This window comes from Notamacropus eugenii, chromosome 5 (genome assembly GCF_028372415.1).
Source record: "Notamacropus eugenii isolate mMacEug1 chromosome 5, mMacEug1.pri_v2, whole genome shotgun sequence".
In the NCBI taxonomy this organism is placed as follows: domain Eukaryota; kingdom Metazoa; phylum Chordata; class Mammalia; order Diprotodontia; family Macropodidae; genus Notamacropus; species Notamacropus eugenii.
Genome location: NC_092876.1, coordinates 36,132,658 through 36,157,092, shown reverse-complemented (window position 1 = coordinate 36,157,092; position 24,435 = coordinate 36,132,658). Strand labels below are relative to the sequence as shown.

Sequence of the window (24,435 nt, the reverse complement as noted above, 5' to 3'; positions counted from 1 at the left end):
TAGTCACAGAACCCGTATAAGGTCAAGACAGATCTGGACCCAGGTATCTGTGCCTAAGTCTAGTCCTACATCTCACAACAACATTGGAGCCTCTAAGAAATCTGCTTACTTCTCATCTCTCACTGGTCAAGGGGAAGAAATAGAAGACTGTCTCAAGGAGTTCCAAAGGAAAAGACTCTAGCCTTGAGGAAAGAAGGAAAGTCTGTTTCCCCATCTCAGGAAGAACTCTTCCGAGACACAACAGCTTCCAGGAAGCACAGGGTCACAAAATCACCTGTTTATTTCTCCTGTCCATGGAAATCCTAAATCATTGAGACATCCCCTGTACCAGGGCTTAATGGCACTACTGTCATCAAGGCAGTACAAAAAGAAAAGAAACATGAGCCAGATTAAAACAAAGGCATCTTTGGTTTCACTACGGTTTATCCAGAGATTTAGAAAAGGGTCAGAAAATCAAAGATAGTTGGAAACCTACTTCTTCAGGATCTAGACTCTCAAGATTCAAAAGGTCCTTAGAGGTCACCTCAACCAATCCATCCCTGAATACAATACCCCCCTCTACACTATGAAAGGATATAGTGGGGTAGAAGGTGATGCAAGACAAAATACTGGGGGGAGGGGTGGGGAGAGGATTTATATAACAAAAAAATTAAACAAAATAAATCATCCTATCATAAGACACTTCACAAATGGTCATCAGTTCCTACTAGAGAACCTACTGAGTATCTCTCCCCCTCTCTGTTCCATACTCCAAATAGCTGCTCCTCCAATTAACACTCCACACATCAGTCCCCTCTTCAAGAATTAATTTTGTCCTGTTACCTCTAGGATAATATGAAAACCTCTGGTTGGCCTATTCAGTGCCCTTAAGTAGTCAGGCACATGGTAGGTGCTTAATAAATGCACGTTGACTGATTCACATTCGGAGCCTTTTGTGCAGGCTCATGGTACTCCCCCTTTTGTGTACTCTCTCAGACAACTGGACTGCTTGCTGTTTTTTCAAACACTACATTCTATCTCTCCCCTCCATACTTTTGCACAGGCTGTTTCCCATTGCAGGAATGCATTCCCCTTCACCTTCCTGTCTTAAAGTCCCTAACCCCCTTTGACACTCAGCTCAAACTCACTGCCTACCTAAGACCTTTCCAGATATTTCCAAGTTCCTAGCCCACTTTCAACTCTCTCCGATCACATTTTTTTTCTTTTTTGGAGGAACCAGGGTTAAGTGACTTGCCCAGGTTCACAGAGCTGATAAGTGTCTGAGGCTGGATTTGAATTCATGTCCTCCTGATTCCAGGGCTGGTGCTCTATCCACTGTGATCACTTTCTATTTACTTAACAGTGTATATGTTTCTCGCCGCTCCCCATACAAGAAGAATGCAATCACCTAAAAGGCAGCATCTTTTTTTGCAGTTGCTTTTGCCTTTGTTATCATCAGTGCCTAACACAGGACAGGTTCCTGCCACACAGCTGGCACATAATAAATGCTTTCATGAGTGAATCAATTAGTAGAAAATCCCCCCCGCCCCAAACTCTGTAAACTGTGCCCCATATTTACTCTCTGGAGACGAAGAACATGTCAGGATATCTTTCAGATGGGAAAAGCTCTTTAAATCCTTGAAGACAGCTATCCTGGTCCTCTCCTAAGTCTCCTTTCCTCCAGTCTAAACATCCCTTGATCCTTTAATCCAGCAGAGAATTAGGCATTTATCAAATACCCAGTTTATGCCAGGCATGGTCCTCCAAGGGCATACCCAGCAAAGCCCTCAGCATCTTAGTGGCAGCTCATCTCAGGACCTGCTTCCATCTCTCTTTCTTCTCTGCTGACCTCATACATCCCAAGATCCAAGTTCTTAGAAGTTTCCCACTCCTACTACTGTTAAATCAATGCTTGATTCTGAAATCCTAGACAAGGATATTCCAGTATATTCTTTTGAACCCAGATCACAGGAGAAAAAAAAATGTTTCAAATGTACAGATTGATAAATTGGTATGAGATTTAGGAATGAAAAAAGTGAACTAAACAAGAGTATTAGCTGGGAGCCACTTGAGAGTCGATTACTTTCCCAGTCCAATAGGCATTTTTTTCAATGACAGATTCATTTAAAAGGTGTTTAGATCATAAATTTTAACCAGATTAATTTAATTTTCAAAAAAAACCCCACTAAACTAAATCACATGCTTGATTCTGGAAAATGATTTTATGTTAGTGGCCTATAAATCACTTTCCCCCTGTAGAAACTAGTTCTTATTTACCAAAATGAGGAACCATATACTAGCTCCCAATAAGATTGCATGTTAATGCTTACAAAATATTCTTCCTACTAACAGAGAGAATACTATTTATCCCCATTTTGCAGATAAGGGAACCAAGGCGAGGGAAAGAAAAGTGACTCGCCTAGTAAGACAGCTAATCTGAGCTGGGACTTGAGTCTTCCGAATTTGACAACCATTTTGCCTTTTTCCATATGTCAATGTCTGTAGCCTCTTATCAACTCTAAAGATCTAGAGGGTTTCAGTGGACGGCAAGTTGAAAAGAAATCAACAAGATGACATGGTAGCCAAGAGCTAATGTAATCTTTTGATTTTACTAAAAGAGGCACAGAAAGCACTTCTGGGTCAAAGTGCCGCTGTCCCTTGACCTGGAATAGACCGTAAGCGGAGTCCTGGGTTAAATTCTCGACACATTAGCTTGAAAAACACCCAAAGGAAAACAGCCAAGATGGGAAAGGGTCTTGAGAACCTGTCATGTCAATTAGCATTCATTAAAGGCCTACTAAGTGAACCGGGGACACCAATGCCTATCCTCAAGCTTCCAATTACCAGGGAAATAATATACATACGAAACAAACACAGGGTGTCCCAAAAGTCTGAGGGCAGTTTGAAACTGTTGAAGCTTAAAATGGCACTAGACTTTTGGGACACTGTGTAAAGAACAGGGTACTCAGACAGAGGAGGGCTCGGGCAGCGAGGGGGATCCAGAAAGGTTTCATTCTGCACTTGAGCTGTGTCATGTGAAAACATGCAACTGAATGTTGTTGGCTTTGCAATTCAACCTATCTGAAACTCACTGAACTTGCAGGCTGACTGTTGTCTGGGCTGGCTATTCAGGAATCCAAGCACAGGATAATCAGCCTGGAGGTAAGACCACTCACTTCACAATGATACATAAAAGCCTTTGTGGGCAATACTTTTTTTGGTATCTTATTCCATCCTTGTATTGATAGTCTTTCAACACAATATCACTGGCATCAAAATTGCATATTTTTAGATCCCTAATAAAATCCTTTGGAATTTGAAAAAAACAAACAAACAAATAAACAAACATGCAACTAAGGAGTGAGTATGTTCCAGGCATTGGACACAACCAATACAAAGGCATGGAGATGGGAGATAGAATACCAAATGGGATGAACAGAGAGAACACCGGTTTGGCTGAATTATAGCGTTCAGGAAGGGGAGTGATATAGGATTGCTGGTAAGAAAGTTTGTAAAAAACCTATATTTTATGCTATTGGTAATAGGGAGCCCCTGGCCCTTACTCAGTAGAAGCTACAAGGTCAGAACTACAGTTTCAAAAGGAAAAAAAATAAAAAATGATAAAAAATTTTATATGATACCTTTGTTGTACATTTGGAGGGAACAGAGAGTTGTACACGGTGGATTTCCAACTTCATGTGCAATCTCCTTTTTTATTGTACTATGTTTGGGAATACTTTTTTTTCCACGAATTGAAAACAAAGTACATTTTTTTTAAAAAAGAAAAATCATTCTATCACTTGTGCGGAGGATAGATTAGGGGGGAGAATGACTTCAGGCAAGGCTGGCAATTAGGGATCCTAAGAGGTATTACAGAGGCAGAAATGGCAAGATATGGCATCCACTAAATGAACTGGTAGTGTTTAGCCTGTTAAGCCCAGAGAAGAGAATTCTTAGGGGGACAGGAGAGCTGTCCGAAGTATGTAAAGGGCTATCATATGGCAGAGAGATTCATCCTGTTATGCTTGCTCCCTATGGATAGAATTAGGATCAATGGGTAGAAATGGTAAAGAGAGAGATTATGCCTGGATATCAGGGGGAAAACTCCCTAAAATGAATTCTACCAAAAGTCAAATGGGTTTGCCTTAGGAGGTCATGGGTCCTCTCTCACTAAGGGTCTTCAAGAGCCCCAAAGATCATGTTAGGCCCTAGGCTATTTGAACATTTGTGTACATAAAGGCACAAATGAGAAGTTGACCAAATTTGGAGATTACACAAAACTGGTAAGGATATGTTGTTTAATAAATTGAATGACAGGATCCACCAAGGTCTCAAAAGGCTTTTAAAATGCTAGGCTCAATGTAATAAAGTAAAATTCAAAAGGGACAAATGTCTTATCCTTGAGTTAAAAAAATCAGCTTCACAAGTAAAAGATAGTGAAGGTGTGGCCAGACAGTAGTTGGTCTGAAAAAGACCTCAAGGTTTTCGTGAGCTTCATGTTCAAAACAACTCAAGATTGTAATATAGCAGCTTTAAAAAAACAGATGTGAAATTTGGTTCCAATAAAAGCTCAGGACCAACAACTCCACCATCCCTCTTTGATCAGACTCCATCTCCAGTACATTGTTTAGTCCTGGACTCCCGCATTTTAGGCAGGACCCTGGACAGCAACTAGGGCTGCTGTTGGTTCTTCATTCTCAAAGAAAACCAGGTGATGTCATGACATGCAAATGAATTGGATTTAAGTGAGGCAGAGCTGTGCTAGGTTACCAGCCTCACTTTCACCTCCAGAGCCATCTTGGTCCAATGACCAGATATAAATAAAGACAACTGGAGATGCCCACAAGATGCAACAGGGAATCTCAGTCTTTTCAAGCTAAAGAAAAGCCTGTTCACTGATTAAGGCTGAACTAGAAATGAGGCAAAGAAAGACCTCTTTAGAAAAACAGATCTGGGAGGAGAAGATCCTCAGGGTTTCTGGCCCAAACAGAAACAACTGCTATTTACATTCATTCTGAGCCAATCAGGACCAAAACAATGACCAACTAGGGCTTGGTACAAGACCTATTATTGACCAATTAATGAGAGCTAGAGTGATCTGGGGTTAAGGCTGGTCTTATAAGAGAGAAAAGTCAGCCTACCAGAAAAGGACCTAAATGATGATTCAGTCCAACCAATTACATGCACAAAAATGCCCTCTGGGTCAGGCGTCCATAACTTTTTTGAGTCATGGACTCCTCTGGTGACCTGGTGGAGGCTGGCTCTGGATTCCTTCTCAGAATCATGTCTTAAAATGCACAAAACAAAGTAGAGAGGAATACAGAGAAAGCCAATAACAGTACAACTTTCATATATATATTTTTATAAAAAGTTCATAGACCCTAGGATAAGAATTTCTGCTTAGATCATCTCAATGAGTGGCCATCCAATATAATAATATAATAACTTGAAGATATTCCTTCAGCCATGGGGACCTCACTACCAGCAGGAGTGTCCTATCCTCCTTCTGGACAGCTCTGATTGATAATGTGCTCTCAACAACCCTGGAAGGAAGGTGTTATTATTATTTCCATTTTAGAGTTGAGGAAACTGAAACAGACAGAAGTCAAGTTAACTTGCTCAGTGTCACACAGTGAGTAAGTCTGTATTTGAATTCAGGTCATCCTGTCTCTGAGTCCAGCACTGTATTTACTGCACCACTTAGAGGCAGCTCATGTTCATGTAATGCTTTAATATTTGCAAAACATTACATATCACCTTCCCTCATCCCCCAATCACACTGAGAAAGGACTAAAGATAATAACTCTAGAACTGGACAAAAAAATTGAGAGCATCTAGTGCAACCCCCTCATTTTACAGATGAAGAAACAGGTTTAGAGAGAAGTATCTTGCCACTTTGCCACAGACACTAAGCATGGGAGTTAGAATTTGAACCCAGATCCTCTAGCAGCGTGACCCTGGGCAAATCACTTAATCCTATTTGCCTCAGTTTCTGAGTTCACCTGAGTTGGAGAAGGAAATGGCAAAGCACTCCAATATCTTTGCCAAGAAAATCCTACATTGGGTCACAAAGAGTTGAACACGACTGAAACGACTGAATAAGCTCTGACTCCAAAACTTCTTTCCACTGCCACTAAATGGTACGTACAGTGGAAAGAAGATGAAATTAAGGCTCAGTTTGGTAATTTGTCCAGAGTCACAGTGCCAGTAGATCTGAGGTGGGATTTGAATACAGGTGTTCTTCGCAATGAAGTTCTTTCCAACTCTTCAGTGAAAAATATCTTAACTACTAAAGAGTATTTTAAAATGAGAATGGGAAAAAAACCTGAGTGTGTGCTCCTTCAACCCAGAATCATCAGAACACAGAAGAAAAAGCTCTGCTCTAGTCCATGTAAGAACCATGTCATAGGCACACATAGTCTCTCTTTAAAAGCCTAGTAAGTATCAAAACTAGCAGATTTTTGTGCAGCCACCAAATCATTTTTCAGATCAGGAGAATCAAGTGGCCATTTGCATGTTCCCTCTACAAATGATTAGCAAGTACCTGCTGTATACACAAAGGTCCCACTCCGGCTTCCCAGGGTCTAATACTAGCCCACCCGGGGAATGTCTAGACCCTCAAGTGCAGAATGAGCTAACTTGAGAATGTTTAACAGTGCCTTAGGAAAAGTAGGGCAAGCTCTGATATTCCTCCTAACCTGGCTTTGATGGGATAGACTGCAAGATTCTAAGCAAAAAAAGGTCTTGTGTTGCAAGGAAAGAGCCTGGCACCAGCCCAAAGAACACAAAGGTTCCCACACAGACCTCCACACGAACACACGCTGTGGCTGTACACAGCCTCTGCAAAACGATCTACCCACAGACCCTGCATTCAGTCCACTCATGTTTACCCATCCCTGTCTTTACTGATCCCCCCTCTTTGGGCTCCCCATGTGAGGAACTCGAGAGAAAACAACATCCTACTGGCAACTAACCAACCCAGCAGCCTACCACAGCCTAGTGAAACCAGGGAGAAAAAGAAAGAAGAAAAAGTGAAAACCTGAATTTTGCATCTCTCTGCTTCTTAAAGAATGGAAGTTCCTTGCGGGCATGGGCCTGGGGTTTCTTTTGAACTGTGTTGTCTTTTCATCCCTACCATCTAGCACATACCTGGTGCCAGAGAGAGGGATAAGTTCTAGACCTGTAATTTCAGTGGCCTAAGGAACTCCCAGGTAAAGAAACTATCTACCAATGTGGGTATCTCATAGCCCTAAAGAGGCCCTTGGGATACACAAATCTGCATGTTAACATGTTCTCAGATCTCAATTAATCAATCAACAAAGTATGGTACTGGAGAATACAATCAGAAATAATGCATTTGAAGATTTGAGAAGTACAGGAAGACTTCTATGAACTGATGCAAGATGGAGGAGAGCAGCCTTCATAATGAATGAGTGCCACAACAGAGGGCAAACAACCCCAGGACATCAGAACTCAGAGTCAGTATAATGACTAGCATTGACTCCAGAAGACTGGGGAAGGGGAAAGGGACAAGCGTCTATTAGGCACCAATCAGGCACTTTACAAACACCTTCTTGGGAGTGAAATAAGGGACATCATACACATAATCAGTTTTACTTAACTGTAATCTTTGGTTATTCCAAGATGGAGAGTGAGGAGTAGATAGGATAGGACAATTGGGAGGGGGGAGAGAGAAATTACATCATTGTAAAGGAAAAAACATCAAGAGTAGGAATATGATGACATAGGCCAACACAAAGGCTTCCAGCATAAATTAGCCCCCTTAAAACTAAGTACACAAGAAAGGCTCCGGCAAACCATGAGTATGCGGGCACTGTGAAAGGCAATCAATAGCACCTCTGAGAGATGTGTTTTCAGGATTAGGTGAGAGGAAGAATGAGATTCAAGCTCTGCTACTTTCTACCACTATGATCTTGGCAATTCACTTGGCCTCTCTGACCCTCAGCTTCTCTCTCTATAGAAGAAAAGACTGGGCTAGATCTAGGGTTCATAATGTGTTTTGTGTCATGGACTCTATTAATGGCCTGGGGAATCTGAAGGACACTTTCTCAAAGTAATGTATTAAATACATAAAATACATAGAATTACAAAGGAAACCAATTATTCAGTTATCAAAAAAAATTTTTGAAAAGTTCCTGGACCCAGAGTCACTAGATTAGAAGGGTGAATGGGGATTAAAGAAAAAGGAATTAATAAAAGAAAAAGAATTTGTTTAGCACTGTGCTCAATACAGGTGATGCAAGATAATACTTGCCCTGGAAGAATTTATACTCTATTAGGGAGACACAATAAATATAAACAAATGGCAGCCAGAATAGAGAGATTGGTTCTGGGAAATGATAGGGATGGAGTGAAGCAACTGGGCAATGCACTATCATGACTTTTCCAGAGGCAATGGTAGTGTTGGTGTGATTATAGTTCTCTGGTAGAAAAGGACCATGCAGGGGTACAGGGTAGAATATGGCTGGGATAAAGAGGCTGCAGGTAGCAGAGGTCAGGGCTGAGTGGCTCAGCCCATCCAGGGCATGATTGGATGCTAATCATCCAGGGATTATTGGGAGCTAAATTGGATAGCCACCTCTAGCCTCCCTTCCCACTTGACATTTGACATATGATGACTTTGGGGGCTGGGTTTTTGCAGGGGAAAAATATTGATCAGGTAACATGGTACAATGGATTTGAAGTCAAATGACGTTAGGTTCAAATCCTCAACTTGGGCCGCATCTATAAAATGAAGGGTTGGACTAGATCAGGGCTTCTTAAAACTTTTTCCACAAACTGGAAACTGTTTAAGAAACACTGCCCTAGATGACCACTAGTTTCCCTTCACCTCTAGAGAGATGATTCTCTGATTTTATCTATGGGGAATTCCTAGTATAGGAATCCTTTCCACCAATGGGGAATTTAAGATTCAGGAACAGTTGCCTTTGGTACTGAGAAATTAAGTGATTCATCCCTGGTCACAAAGTCCATGCAACAATTCATCTTAACAGTCACTTCTTGGTGAGCATGGTAAGGTCTGTCATCCCGACCACTCAGGACCTCTTGAGCTCAGAAGTTCTGAGATACAATAAGTTAAATTCATCCAGTGTCTGCACTAAGTTCAGTGTCAACATGGTAATGGGAGGAGGGAGGGACCAGGGGGCAAAGTGGTCCAGGTGGGGAATGGAGCTCATGTACCGATCTATAGTGGCATCAAGCCCATGAGAATTCAGCCTGGGCAAGACAAGGAGATGTTCAATCTTTAAAAATAACAGTGATTTACTAAGTACTACTATGTGTTAGGTATTGTTCTAGGAACTAGGGATAATATATATCAAAATGAGACAAATCCTACTCTCAAGAAGTCGACACTCTACCAGAATCCATACTGTCAGCAATATCTATCCAAGGTAGGACTCAAAACCAGATCATCCTGACTCCAAGGCCAGCCCTCTGTTCCCCATCCTGCTACCTTTCCTTGTCCAGTGCTTACAGACACAAACAGCCATTTACAGTCTCGGGTTTTTGGCCAGCTGATACTTCTCAGCCTGTCTCCTCATTTTTCTTTTCTGTCCCTTCGCTCTCATTCATTTTTACAAAACTGCACTTGGCAAGGGAAGTAAGGACAAAATCTATATATTTTTAAAAATATCTTAGTCTGAGTTTCACTCATTGGAAAGTTATTGACACGGAGATGCAAACTGAACCCTATGTTTGCTTCTTCCTGCTGGGTTCTAGTCAATGATTTTGAACCCTTCCATGAGCTAAGCACATGTCAAGTGTTTCACAAATCCTGGATGAGAGGATGACTGACTATGTTTAAACCACCAGGCGTATGCTCCCATCTCTAAGTGATGGTGCCCAGACCCCCAAACGGCTGACCCCAGCTTCCTAAAACCTCATGCATATTTAGCAGGCAGTTGAATGGGGATTATCACCACGCCCAACCTAAGTCCTCAGCATTTATTTACTATCAAACCAAGATATTATAACAGAAGTTGTGCAAAATGTGGCATGAGCTAGCTATTCCAGTAGCCAGTGAAGGGCACAGGTACTTCCTTCACCGGTGCCCATCCATAACGGGTTCTCTCCACTTTGCCATACCACAAGACTTTTCAAAAATGCTTGTGGAAGAAAAGGGACTGGGACTCACTCTGTGAGATCCTTCCAACTCTGGTATTCTATGAGTCTATTATAGAAAATGGTTTTATTCCTCTATGAAATATCTCTTTAGCTCAGGGACCAAGTGAAACCCAATGCTGGGTATTGGATTTATTAAATTCCAATGATTTGGGGACAGTCATCATCAATGAATTTATTCACTTCCTCAGATGTACTCACAACTGTCCATACCACATGAATGGGAGTTTCCCTACAACACAACTGGAGGAAAACATCAGGCAAGCAAGTCTTAGGTTAGTCAAATCAGAGCCATGGCAGTCCAAGTCACCTAAACATATAAGAAATCAAGCAGCAAATATTGACAGGTTTATTTCAAGACAGAACCTAAGCTCAGTGGATTAAAAAAAAAAAACAGCCCCTGTCCTCAAGAATCCTACGTTCTGCTGGCTTCTACTGCTCATCCTTGTTCCAACAATGTTCAGAACCCAAAGGCCCAGGAGGAAGAAAAGATCTTTCCCCTTTGTTCCCCACGGAGCCTAGCACAGAGCTGGGATATAATTCACACTCAAGAAATAGACGAAGACGTAGAACTCAATTGTTGGAATCCAGAAACACCCATCCTGGAAATTCTCAATCTGGCCATAAAGCATCTGTCATGCCATGTTCCGAGTCTCACTGATCTCTAAAGAGTTCCTGACTCTGAGCTTCATTTCCAAGAAAAGTCCAAATTCTCAACAAATGGAATGAGACAGTTCCCTTAAATTAGTTCAAACTCAACAGGAAAAGGAGAGCGGGCAAAAAACTTTTTGACCTCCAAGCCCCTTCAGTAGAACAAACATTTATTAAGTCACTCCCATTATAATAAGAATAATACCTAACATTTATATATCACCTACTATGTGCTGGACACCATGCTAAGTGTTCTGCAATTATTTCATTTGATCTACAAACAACTCTGCAAAGGTCATAGGCTGATCTCAAAACCAATATGCGCAGCAGGTCCCTCCCCTCCAAGGCAAAGTGTTCTACTTAAGAGTAGAGCTTGTGTTTGCCCTTTGTTGCAGAAGACCACACCATCAGAGAAATAATGATATGACTTGTACTTGACTTTGTTTTGAGTGAAGGAGGGCTGTGCAGGTCACCAGCCTCACTTCTCCTCCAGAGCCACCTGAATCCAGTGACCAGATATTCATCAGGATGACTGGAGATGACCCAGGATGAGGCAATTGGGGTTAAGCTCAAGGTCACACAGCTAGTGAGTGCCAAGTGTCTGAGGTGAGATTTGAACTCAGGTCCTCCTGACTCCTGCACTGGTGCTCTATCCACTGTACCACCTAGCTGCCCCTAAGAGTAGAGCAGAGGAATGATAGAGATATATATATATGGCCCTTTCTGATAACTAATATTTATAATAGCTAGTATTTACACAACTCTTTATAAATATTATCTAATCCGATTCTCACAACAACCATGTGAGATAGGTGCTACTATTATCCCCAAGGTTCAGTGGAGAAAACTGCAGAGAGCAAAAAGTGACTCGCCCAGAGTCATACAGCTGATAAGTGTCTGTGGCTGGATTTGAACTCTGGTCTTCCTGACTCCAGGCTCAAAGCACTCTATCCACTGCACCACCTAATGCCAGGGACTGAAGAGACAGACACAAATACAACTCCTATCCTCAAGCAACTTACATTCAAACAAAGAAAGAGGTCTCTGTTTGATGTGGGAGATGGAAAACAGTTGAAAACAAGCTATTAAACATAAAATTAAATGAATGTTGACCTACTGACCCTTCCTATAGCATGCTGACAATGTAAGGAACTTAATGAAGATTGATGAATGACCTTATAGGACATTCCAAATTTTCCATGATGATAATGATGATGATGGCAGTGGACATGTGCAGTTACCTTCAAAATGCTTTAAAATTTAGAAAATGTTTTATGTACATGATCTCACTTGATTCATACAACAACCCTAGATACTATCATTCCCATTTTCCAGATGAGGATACTGAGACTTAGAGAGGATGAAATGATTATTCGGTGTAATGGCTATATTACACAGATGAACAGAATCATCCCATCTGCCACCTTGATTTAGGAGACAACCGTAGGTGATAAAAGACCTGATAGAGAACTCAGGAGCTTGCCTCTACTGGCAGCTGGCTGACTTAGCTGAACTCATGTCCCAAATCAGCGAACCAAAGGAACGGGCCAAGGCAAGAAAATTGCTGACTAAAACCGTGGATGCTACACCAGAGAAGCCAGATTCAGGACTGGGCAGGGAATAAAAATCTACTTGGCATGTTCACATCCCCAGAGCTGAGCACCAAATACTGCAGGATCTTTCTGAGAAAGGGAAAATGAGTCAAGGACTGGGCTGCTCTGCCCCCCTGTTGTTTTGAAAACAGACACACGTTTCTTATTCCTTCTGTTGTTTTCCCCAGTGGAAGATGTGGGAGGGATAAAAAAAAAAATATGAATGCTTGGTAAATTGAGAAAAAAATTTAATTAAAAAATTAATTTAATAATCACACACACAAAAGCAAACACACAGAATACAAACACACATAGACCTCTCATGTTCTCATCACTCAGTCTGGGGGAGGGGACAGCATCCAAAACACTGACAGACTTTTCAAGCTGACAAGTCCATGATGAAGAGAAAAACTGAATTTCTGCCCTTGAGACCCAAACCCTTCTTGTCCATTGGTACCTATATCTCCAGGATTCCCATAAACACGAACTCCAAGCACGTGGGGGGCATGAAAAGACAGAGGCAAAGACTTGACAGACATTCTTGAGAAACCATGACACAGCTACTTCCTTCCTTCCTCCTCCTCCTCCTCCTCCTCCTCCTTGAAGAGCCTGGTCTCTCTGCACCCTGCCGCCCCCACCCTTGAAATTCAGTCCAGTCGATCAATAAACCCCCAACCTTCTTTCTTTCTCCTCTGAGGGTTCCCCAGCAAACCAATTCCCCAACGCAATCCAACCTCTCTCTTCCAAGCCGCCTCTATGATCTCGCTCGTTCCTGCCTCTGCTGGGGGAGGGGACACGTTCACGTGCTCGGAATAACCTAATCACTGTTGCCAATATAGTACAAATGAAGGGAAAATCCTGCCCTCATGAGCGAGCATGGCATTTACAGGCCACATGATATATACACCAAGCCCACCACAAGAGTTACTGGTAGATGGTGATTGTTTTCTATGATTCTGCATCATGGCTGACTCCCCCCCCAAAAAAAGAGGGAGAAAATGGAGTTCACAAACATCTCTTCCTTAACACACACACATACGCAACATCCTTGTTAAAACATCTCCTAAGACTAGGAACATCTTGGAGCTAGGCAGAGGAAACCAAAAGCAAAAGGCAGGAGCTTCTGAAATTCATAATGAAGAGCGGGGGGCCAGGGAAATAGCCTATTATTTTAAAACAACTTTAGCCAACGCAGTTCAGTGGGGGCTTCAAAGTACCCATAAACAGCCCTGACGAAAACCCTGTGCAAAGGGAAACATTCTGCAAATTCCCGAGTTCCTTCCCCTTAAGGCCAGGAAATACTACAAGCTCCCCTGGATTTGGGGGTCCTCTCCTTCCCCTGGAATCAGCTGATAGTGGCAGTGGTCCAACATTAAACATCATCGTTGGAATTTATGAGTTCTGGCTACCAAACATCTCAACCCTTTAGCGTTAAAGCAGGATATTGATTGTCCTGGCTACAGCAATGCAGATTAAGAGAGGTGTGTGCATATGTATGTATGTATATGTGTGTGTGTGTGTGTGTGTGTGTGTGTGTGTGTGTGTGTGTGTGTGTGTGTTCCTTCCAGGCTATATTAGAGATCCATCACAATTATACAACACATCTGTCACAACGAAATACCAAATTGGCAGCATCCATTTGGTGACTAGGTCAACCAATGACTCCAGATTATCCCTTGGCTTTTTTTTCATTTTGTTTTATTGGGGGAGGAGAGAAAGGGAGGAGGGGGTTGGCCACTTAGAGAGGTTTAAAAAAAACACAAAACCCACCAAAACAAAAAATGCAAAAATTAAGCAAGCAAGCTCACTCGCACTTAGCAGGCCTCAATTACAGATCACATACCGTCAGTCCTTTTTGGATACATTTCCTTCATTAATCTCCCTTATCAGTAGCATCATTCACTGGGCATGGTCTCTCCAGTGCCTTGTTTGTCTTTAAAAAAAGGAAAAAAACGCTGGCCCCCTTCCCTTCCCTGCTTAGGAAGAAAAAAAATAAACAAACCAGCAGCGCGTTCACTGCATTCCAGGTGACATGACTCCGAGGGGCTCCAGCCACATCCCCACACACAGGCACCACGCAGGAGACACCCGAGCTATCTGCCTTTGTAATAATCTGTGACTGCAAAGGAGGACCCGGGGGCCCAAGGCAACTACATGATAAAAGAAGTCCACATTTTGGTGATCTCCTGCACTGCATACACATACACACACACACACACACACACACACACACACACACACGGCACTGGCGGAGGCAATCGCAAGCAGCAGCAGTCTCACAGAAGGCACTAAATACCCAGAAGACACATGCATTACTCACTGGCCTTTATTTGGTGACTTCCTCAGCATGAGATTTTCGCTCTCGCTCTATCTCTCTCCCTCTCTCCCTCTCTCTCTCTCTTTTTGGCTTTACCGTGCAGTAGGTAAAAAAGGACACATTTTCCCCCCTCTCCCGTATTTCCCAGATGCTGTCGCTGGGGTATCCCTAGACACCAAGGCTAATGGGCAGAAGCCGCTTGAACGTTAAAGGCAGATAGCTACTTGAAGACTGGTTAGCCTGTTCTCTCTCTTCCGTTCACATCTCTGCCTCATGTATCCAGGCACGGGTGGTACTGACTCCCTGGGGAGGCTGTAGCAAGCGGCTGAGGCACAAAGTAAAACATGGCATGGATGGTGAGGAGCTGATGTCACAGAAAAACAAATATTTCTGCAGTCACCTCAACTCGGGGGAGGGAGAAAAAGAGCTCTCCAGTTAAAAAAAAATAAAAGCAGACAGGAAAGGCGATGTCCCGAGAGCACAGACACACTTTGAAAATGAAAAACAAGGTGAAAACCATGGACTGATGGGAAGGAAGGTGGGACCAGGTGGTCACCAAAACAAATCTAGGGAAGAGGCCACAAGGATGTTAGGACACGATGTCACTGCGCCATCACATTTGGCAAGATATGAAAACAAGGGGAAGGATGTTTGAGGACAAGGAACATCCCCCTAAAAGCATCATCTGAGAGGTGAAAGGTAATTGGGTACCAGAAAAAAAGACAACTTCAGTTTATTAGAGAATGTTCATTTCCTGGAGGGGCTGGGGGGCTAGAGAGGCAAATACAGGAAGGCGGGAAGGGCACTAGGGTGGAATGAAGTAGGGCGTGGTGAGGGGGGGACAGGCACCTTTACAATCCAACCCAATCATTGAGCAACAGAGATTAAAAAAATGCAAAGTACCTAGAAATAACCAAGCCAACAGATGAGGGTAGTAGGGCTGAGAAAAAGTCTAGAACACTCCCCCAACACACACATACAGACCCCTCTTCTGGTCTAGAGATAGTAGGGTGGACTGTTCAGAGACACTGGACTTGGAGTCAGGTAGACCAGGGTTCAAATCAGATTCTGATATTTCCACATGACCCTAGTAAATCAATTCACTTCTCTGGGTCTCCGTTTCCTCATCTGTAAAATGAGGGGGTGAGGTTTAGATAGCATCAAAGATTTTGGTCAGCTCTCCATCTATGATCTGAATAAAAGGCTCTTTCATACATGATCATGATGGCCCTCTGAGATAAGGACAAGGAAGAACTTGTACCCATTTTATAGACAAGGAACCCAAGGGTCTTCCCAAAGTTCAGCCAGTGAGTGTCATAAGAGGGAACCAATCCAGCCTTTGGATTCTAGGTCTTCTTTCCATTATGGAAAAAAAAACCCTTAGAAATGATGGAGAAAGGCAAAAAGCCCAGAGAAAAAGTGATTTCCTCCCAAGGGCATCAAGAAGGAGTCAAGACATGTCATTGAAAACTCACAAAGCTGAGGTAGAGGTTGCTACTGTTAGACACATACAGGTCCCTTATTCTCAAAAAAATTTTACCAATAAGCTCCAGACAGAAACATTGTTATAAACACACTCCATATATATCTAAAATTCTGAAATTTTCTTCAAATTTGGCAATTACTGGCCAGGGTTGGGAGAAAGAGACTGGAGAAAGAAGGAGGAAACTGAATACAGAGAAAGTCCAAGCCACCACTCTAAGAAATTCTTGCTATGAATAGGTTCCTTCTCTGCAATTTATAATCTTAAGTGTGCTTCCTAGAACACCAGGAAGGTAGAGAGTCTTGCCCAGCGACACATAATTTGGTGGGACTTGAACCCAGGTCTTCCTGACTCTAAGGGAGGCTCTCTAATCACTTGTTTCAAAACAGAGAATTTCATTTAAATTCATTTGACAGAGAAGAAAAAATTGAAGTAAAACACACACACAAAAAAGATGCTCATTATTCATTTATTCCAAGTTCCTTCCTCCAGTCCGTATCTTTACTTCCCCCTCCTTTCATTTGTGTATTAATAAAAACCTGATAATTACTATTTTGGGTATCAGGCCAATGTATATGTTTCTAGAGAAAGATCCACACTGTATTTCAACTAGTAACACAAATTGTTGTTGGATACAATTTTTTTTAAATTTACATAATCACATAATATTAACCAACTTTACGCCAAACAGTCCATTCCAAAATATCCATGATTTTGCAAAACTGCTAATTTTATTGGAAGCCTATTTTAAGGAGAAAACTAGTTTTTCACTTTGATCTTAGGAAATAATTTGAGACCCGGCTGAATGCTTTACTTAAACTTTTCACAAAACAATATGGTATGTACATATAAACACCAAAGAATAACATATGCTACCCTAATCTGAAAGGAATTCACAACATAATACAGCCGTGTTTCAAGAATGTTTAGCAAAAAATACTACATATGAACTGCTGTTTTATTAGGGCTGTCAGTGAATTAAGGTTTGTGTTTCCTGAACATGTGGATTCTATCTGGAAGAAAGATCCCTGAAGGAAATGGTACATTGGCAATGGTGGGAGCCCCAGAATCTCTATGTTTCAAGTGACCTCAGTCCAGCCTAGACACAAACATGATAACCCAGATGACAGAATGATCATTTAGGCTCTTTGTGAAGATCTCCATGGAGAGGGAAATCCCCTCCACTTCAAAACCTATAATACTATCACAGTAGTTTAAGGGAATTGAAAGATCTAGGGAAGGTTTGGGGAGGGAGGGGAAAGGTTTGGTGAGGAAAGGAAGAGGAATTTGTTGGAAGAAGGGAATGACTTTAGTCTAGTATTAAGGAAAATATCCATTGCAGGAGGATGAAAGAAGAATGGGAAACAGAATCCAGAGAGATAAGAAAGATCGAGACTGATAGTAAGACAGAAAGACCACCAGGGACAGCCCAAGAATATATGTGACCAATGGGAGGGAAAATGAAGAGATCCTGAAAACATAAAAAAAGTTGAGAAGAAGCAGAGGTACACGTCTCTTTTTAAAATAGAAGGGACCACGGTCAGGATAATGGTATTTTCTATTTCAAAAATTGAAACTACAGTCAAAAAAGATTACACCCTTGAAAGTTCAGAGAATTGCTGCTGTCTCTAAGCTAACAGAGGAAGAGATGGGTGAAGACACAGAAATGCTGGGGTGTGGAGGAGAAGGGCTGGAAAAGGGGATTCTGTCTAGGGCCTCAATTTTCTCAAGTCATGTAAAAGTCAAGGTCATGGCAGAGAGGAAGAAGGTGGAGAGTTGGTGAAGAGTGATGGGAGGTTTGAGGAGCGAGGGAGAACTTGCCATAGCCACCGTAAGAACGTGACCACAAGGCAAAGATTTGACTGAAAGGATTGCCAAGCAGGTGATGGCCCAGCTGAGGGAAGGATGCATGAATTTATAGCAGCACTGTGTTTATTTTCTTCCAGTCATTAAATGTAGCCCAGGAACAGAGAAATCAGAGAGGAGGAAGTTACCGCAGATTGAGAATTAATAGGGTAAGAACAAAAGACCGTTAAGAGCAGAGATGGGGTGGGGGGTGGAGGGGGAGAGAAAGCTTAGGAGGGAGATGTGACTGACCATGGAATAGAGAGGAAACTATTCGTCTGAAGACAGAGCAATTTTATCCTAACAAGTATACTACTCATTTGGGAATTCCTAAGAATTCCACTGTTAGGAAAATACTCATTTGGCTACCTTCCTGATCTCTCTCTCTCTCTCTCTCTCTCTCTCTCTCTCTCTCTCTCTCTCTCTCTCTCTCTCTCTCTCCCTCCCCCCTTGTCTATCTCTCCCCATCCCCACCCACCCCCACCTCTCATTTGCTAACTTTAAGTATGCTGGGATCACTTCTCTGGACACCATCTCATCCAAGTCTCATGTAGGACTGCTGCTTTACAAAAACTGCCTTAATCAGATGCACAGCCCCGTGTTGACCAAAGGTCTTGCTTTGACCTACATAAAAGTACATTGGCTAACCTCAGTATCTTGGCTGTATCACAAAAATCAGACACCAAGTTGGTCTACGAGAAGATGGGAGTTGGGAGATACAGACTGGGGAGGCCAATCGCAGCTATAAGAGTCAAGGATAGGTCCTGTCACAATCAGAAAACATCGATGATACCTAAATTCAGGGCAGTCTTCTGCAGACAAACACTGAGAATGGACTCTGCCCATTGGGTTTGGGAGGGAAGAGATGTATGTCACAGGACCACAGAAGGGAAAGCTTGTTATTGGAGCCTGAAAGTGTCTCATTAGCAGAAAGGAAGCTGGATTTGAAAGCAGGAGACCCATTTTCCCACATCTCCCAATCATAAAGTAAGAGCTAGAAGGGTCATCAGGGGCAATCTAATCCAACCTCCTAATTTTACAGATGAGGAAACTGAGACCCAGGGAGATGAAGTGACTTTTCCCAGATATCAAGTAACAGGTCTTGGGATTTCAATCCAGGTCCTGAGGACCCCAAGCCAGTCCCACACTGCCACTCAGGCTACCACCAACATCCAGTCTCTCCCATCTTAAACCTCCTCTTGAAGAGACACGTGATGAATTAGTGAATGACAGGGGTGGGGAAGGTGGGGTTAGGACAGAAAACATGGGGGAAATGAGTTGGTCCTTTATTCCTTTCAAGTCCTAGCTCTGATGCCACCTCTCTTTCAAAGTCTTCTCTGCTCTCCACCTTTTCAAATAAGAGTCTAGATCATTCCCCCTGTGCATTGTCTCCCTCCTTCCCCCTTAGTTCTAGAACCCTAGACCAGTGGGGCCAATTCCTATGTTCAGATTCCCAGTCTATCACCAGGCCTTGATCATGGCAGGAAATCTGAGTTTATACAGCTGAATTGGGGAAGGAGAAGGCTCCCACACTGCTCTGTCCAGGGTTAACACCACAAGCTCATAAGTGATAGAATTTTAGTGCTGGAAGAAATTGAGAGTAGATGCTATGTTGGGTTCTGACTCAGAAAGATATGGATGCAAGGCCCATCATTCCCCCTTGAGTGGCTCAGTGCAGAGAAAGCTAGTCTTGGAGTTGGGAAGACCCAAGTTTGAATCCTTCATGGAAAACCAAACATCTGTTCTTATTCCCATTATGGAAATGGCACACTGGGCTCTTTGGAAGATCAAAACTCCCAGGCCTCGGACTCCCATCCTGACATGTGGTGAATATTTCAGAACAATAGTTAGCATTTGGGGAGTCATAGCTTTGCAATAAGCATTTAGTGACTGCCACTGGGTGGAAGGCACTCTGCTGGACACTGGGGATTCAGAGACAAAGGTGAAATAGCCCCTGCTCTCTACTAGAGTGAAATAAAATGTACAGAGAAAATTATTCAATAAGCATTTATTAATCCCCTACTATATACATGCCAGGCACTTGGCTAGAGTTACAAAAACAAAAATGAAATAGCTCTTGTTCTCAAAGAGGTGTTAGAATGATATAATATGTACATAGTCAATTTTTCAATAAGTAAATATTAAGTACCTACTGCATGCCAGCACTGTGCTAGGCACTGGGGATAGAAGGCAAAAATCAGTCACTGCCCTCAAGGAGGTACTGGAGTGGCATCTGCATACAATCAACTCTTCAGAAAGCAACTATTAGGCATCTAATGTATGCCAGCACTGTGCGAATCACTGGAGATAGAAGGCAAAAACTAGTCACTGCACTCAAGGAGCTACTGGTGTGACATCTGAATACAATCAAATCTTTAGAAAGCAACTATTAGACCCTTACTGCATGCCAGCTCTGCAGTAAGCACTGGGGATGGAAGATAAAAATCAAACAATCCCTACCCTCAAGGAGTTCACATGCCATTAACAAAAAAAAAATATAATTTTCAGATTATTTCTATTACATAGCCTTTCCCTGTGAGCTATCTGCGAACAAGTTAAAAGAATTTACAGTGTACAAAGTAAATTACATAGCTACTACATATTATTACATGTTAATAATATGAAGTAGTCAGATGGCAGAGTAGATTGACTTCTGGGCCTGGAGTCACTGAGTTCAAATCTGCCCTCAGGTATTTACTAGACTTAACCTCTGTCTGCCCCAGTTTCCTTATGTTCCAGGGTTACTGTTAAGGACCAAATGACTTCAATACTTACAAATCATAGATTCAGAGCACTTACAAAGCACTTAGCACATCACCTAGCATATAGTAGGTGCTTAATAAATGAGCTTTCCTTTCTATCTGCCCAATATTAAAAGTAGCCAATATAAAAAATAAACTTTCTATGGGTGAAGACACTCACATTTGGGAAATGGAGGTGGGGGGTAATCAGGGGTCTATCCATTGCCAAAGCTTCGTTAGATCTTCTAGGTCAATCAATCGCTTCTAACAGCCTCCCTCTCTCTCCTGAATCTCAATCCTACTTCTGGGTAGCTGAACCACCAAGTGCCATTCCCGGACACCTGGAAGCCCCACCATCAAGTTATACTTAGTAATTGTTGAGCAGTAAAATTGTCACCTTCATCTTTTCTAGCCTAAGGAGCTAAGATCTTGGGGGCTGGAGGTTGGGGAGAGAAGGAATTCATGATCTCATTAGTTTGAGTTTTCCTGCCCCTGGAACAGTTTCCAGCTCACCTAACTCTTCTAATCCTGTGGGATTGTTGGCCAGGTCTTTCCATACTTCAACAGACAAAGACCTAGTGAGCTGCTTGTTAGTCTAACACCACAGATCCAGAACAGGAAGGAATAGACCCTAGAAGTAGCTCACTCTTAAACCAATTCCTCATCTTACAGCTGAGGAAACAGAGCACCATGGAAGTGAAATGACTTACACAGGGTCACTTCAGAAGTAGGAAGCATCCAAGGTGGGTTTTGAACCCAGGAACTCTGACTCCAGAACAATGCTCTTTCCACTGAATACCCCTCTATTCTGTTCTCCTTCCCTCTCCCCAAACCCAGCACCTGGACTGAACATTGCTTGACATGGAACCTTTTCCCACCATTATGGTACTACCATCCATTCTCTTAAGTCATTTTTCATAAAGTGTGTACGTTCTTGACCCTTTCCATCTTCCTCCTAACACATACACTTTATGTGTGTATAGACTTACATAGAGTATTGGACTTGGAACCTTGAAGATCTGAATCAAGTACTCCCTCAGACACTTATTAGGTAAATGACCCCTCTGGGATCTGTAAAAAGAGGCACTTGGGACTCAAGGACCTCAAAGGTTCCCTCTGGCTCTAAATCTATGACCTTGGGCAAGATATATAACCTCTCTGGTCTTCAGTTTTGGCATGTGTAAAATATGGGAATTATATCAAAGGATCTTAAAACTTTAAATCTACAACCTCATGATCATCCTGGACCATTTCCCCTCCTTCAGCCTCAGTTTCCTCATTTGTAAAATGAGGTGAGACTAGATCTCTGAAATCCCTTCTCTGAATCATGATTGCATGACCGACGACCCTAAAAAGCCTTGAAATCTGGACCTTGGCAACATTTAGCAAGCAGTAGGGAATGTGACCTCCTCCATCCTGTGCATCATGGGCTTGAGGGGAGGAAAAATAAAGATATTAATGGTCTCAGAGTGGAAAGGCACTTGGTCAGATTGATAAAAACACTGGATGAGAAAAGTCAAACTGGCCAGCAGGTGTTCCCAAGAGCCACCAAGTGGCACACGGCTTTTCCACAGTAAGATGGTGGCAGGGTATTGGGGCTGCCACTGACAATAGATGCATGACTGGCACTGCCAATCTGGCTGGCCTATCTGGCTGACCAACCACTCAGCCCAACCTTGAGCACTCTGGATGTTTTTCGATCTTAAGGGTTTCCCACTGTTCAACATTTCTTCCCACTCAGCTCCATTTGCCCATCCTCTTCATGATGCTTCCTGCATCCTTCCTCATATATAGCCCTGTGGGTAACACAAGGCAGTTCACTGACACCCACCATTACCCTTTGAGTCACCTGTAATTTTGCTTCTTCTCAGATCATCAGGTTCAATGAATCACAGCAATTTAACATTACTGAGAGACTACAGGACTTAAATAGATAGGTTTTTGTGACATCGGATACAAAGGATCATTCAAAAACTGACTGATTTCCCAAAGGAGACCCAGCTGGTCATGTTTCTCTGAGTTATTAATGGTTCTGGTGTTTTGTCCATCAATAGGACACATCCAAAAGATATACACTGATGAATTAACACAACAGAACTTCCCCTCAACTTCACGTCCAAATCTGGGAACACAAATTCTTTGTCCATTTGGTTTTTCCCTTGTGGAATGTTAGACCAGCGACTGGCTCTCATGAAGGCCCTGCTATATTCCTGAATCCTAGAATTCCAGAATTGGAAGACATTTCATTGGTCTATTCCAGCCCATATCCAAAGAGAGTTCCTAGTACAACACACCCAAAACAGGGTTAAGTGATTTGTCCAGAGTCTCATGACTAGTAATCATCTGAGGCCAAATTTGAATTCAGGAAGACAAACCCTCCACAAGATGCCTTTTCAGGTCTACTTGAATAGTTAGCTCTGGAAACAGCAACCAGATCAAGGATATCACTGCTGGAATGGGGAAGTCCATTAATTGCCCTGACTCAAATATTCTCTGTCCAAAGTACTTCTCCCTGGCTACCACTCCCGAACCAGAAGTTTTGTCTTCCCCTATCAGAATGTATCTTTGTGAAGAAAAACCCCAAAGGGTTGGAAATGACTAACAAACACCACCATGATGGCGGCAGGTAGGATAAAGTGCTGGATAAAGTGAACCCTTCCTGAGTTGAAATCTGTCTTCAGATACTTACTAGCCATACGGCCCTGAGCAAATCACTTTACCCTATTGGCCTCTGTTTCCTTATTTGTAAAATTTGCTGCAGAAGGAAATGGCAAACTACTCCAGTGGTCCATCTTCACCAAGAAAACCCCAAATAGGGTCACCAACCTAACAATAAAATTAGAATATAAACTTCTTGAGGGGAGGGACCATCCCTTGCTTGTTGGCTCAGAGTCTGGCCCACAATTAGCATTTATAAGTGCTTTTTCATTCATTCATTCATTCATTCATTCATTCATTTATTCATCTATCATGTGCTGATGAACTAACTCAATAGATTTCCCATTCAACCGCATGTTAGAATCTGGACAACATGGATTTTTTCATCTATTTGTTTTACTAAGTGTGCACTATTATACCAATTTTTTTTTTGAGTATCCATAGATCTCGTAAAGGACACCTAACACCCTGGAGTCTTCTCTTTGCTGGTTCTTTGGAACCAATCATTATATGGCAAAGTCTCAACATCATTCCTCATTTTGGTTTTGGGGGACTTTCTTCTTCTAACCTTCAGGACACTATATAATCAGGATGATGCCATCCACAAACACGTAGAAAAGGGTATGTTCTTTGTATTCTAATGAGTATCTGTTAAAAAATGACCATGGGAGTATTAAATAAAATGCAAACTAACACCGGTAACCCAAATATCCAGTAGGGAAATAGTGAAATAAATCATGGAATGTTCATGTAAAAGAATACTACAATGCCTAGAAATATCTTTATGAAATAATGCAAAGCAAAAATGACCAAACCATCATCACTATTATCATGCTTTTAGATTTGTGAGACCTTTAATACATACTATCTCATTTGGTCTTCCCAGCAATACTGGGAGATGGGTACTATGATTATCTCCATTTCACAGATGAGGAAACCGAAGCAGACGGAAGTTGGTTGGCCAACAAGCATTTATTAGGCACTTCCTATATGCCAAGCTCTATCCTAAGCATTGGGGAGACATAT

At 42.3% G+C, this 24,435-nt stretch overlaps 1 protein-coding gene across 4 annotated transcripts in view; it reads right to left on the bottom strand.

The window, feature by feature from the left end:
* PRKCZ (protein kinase C zeta) overlaps positions 1-24,435 on the bottom strand; it is a 235,222-nt gene that overhangs the window by 171,039 nt on the left and 39,748 nt on the right. The window contains exon 1 of one of the 4 annotated variants that reach the window (XM_072608573.1): positions 14,686-14,952. The exons of the other annotated variants lie outside the window; for them this stretch is intronic. The gene's annotated coding sequence lies outside the window, so the exon portion shown is untranslated. Of the gene's footprint in view, positions 1-14,685; positions 14,953-24,435 lie in introns of those variants that run through there. 4 annotated transcript variants of the gene reach the window in all.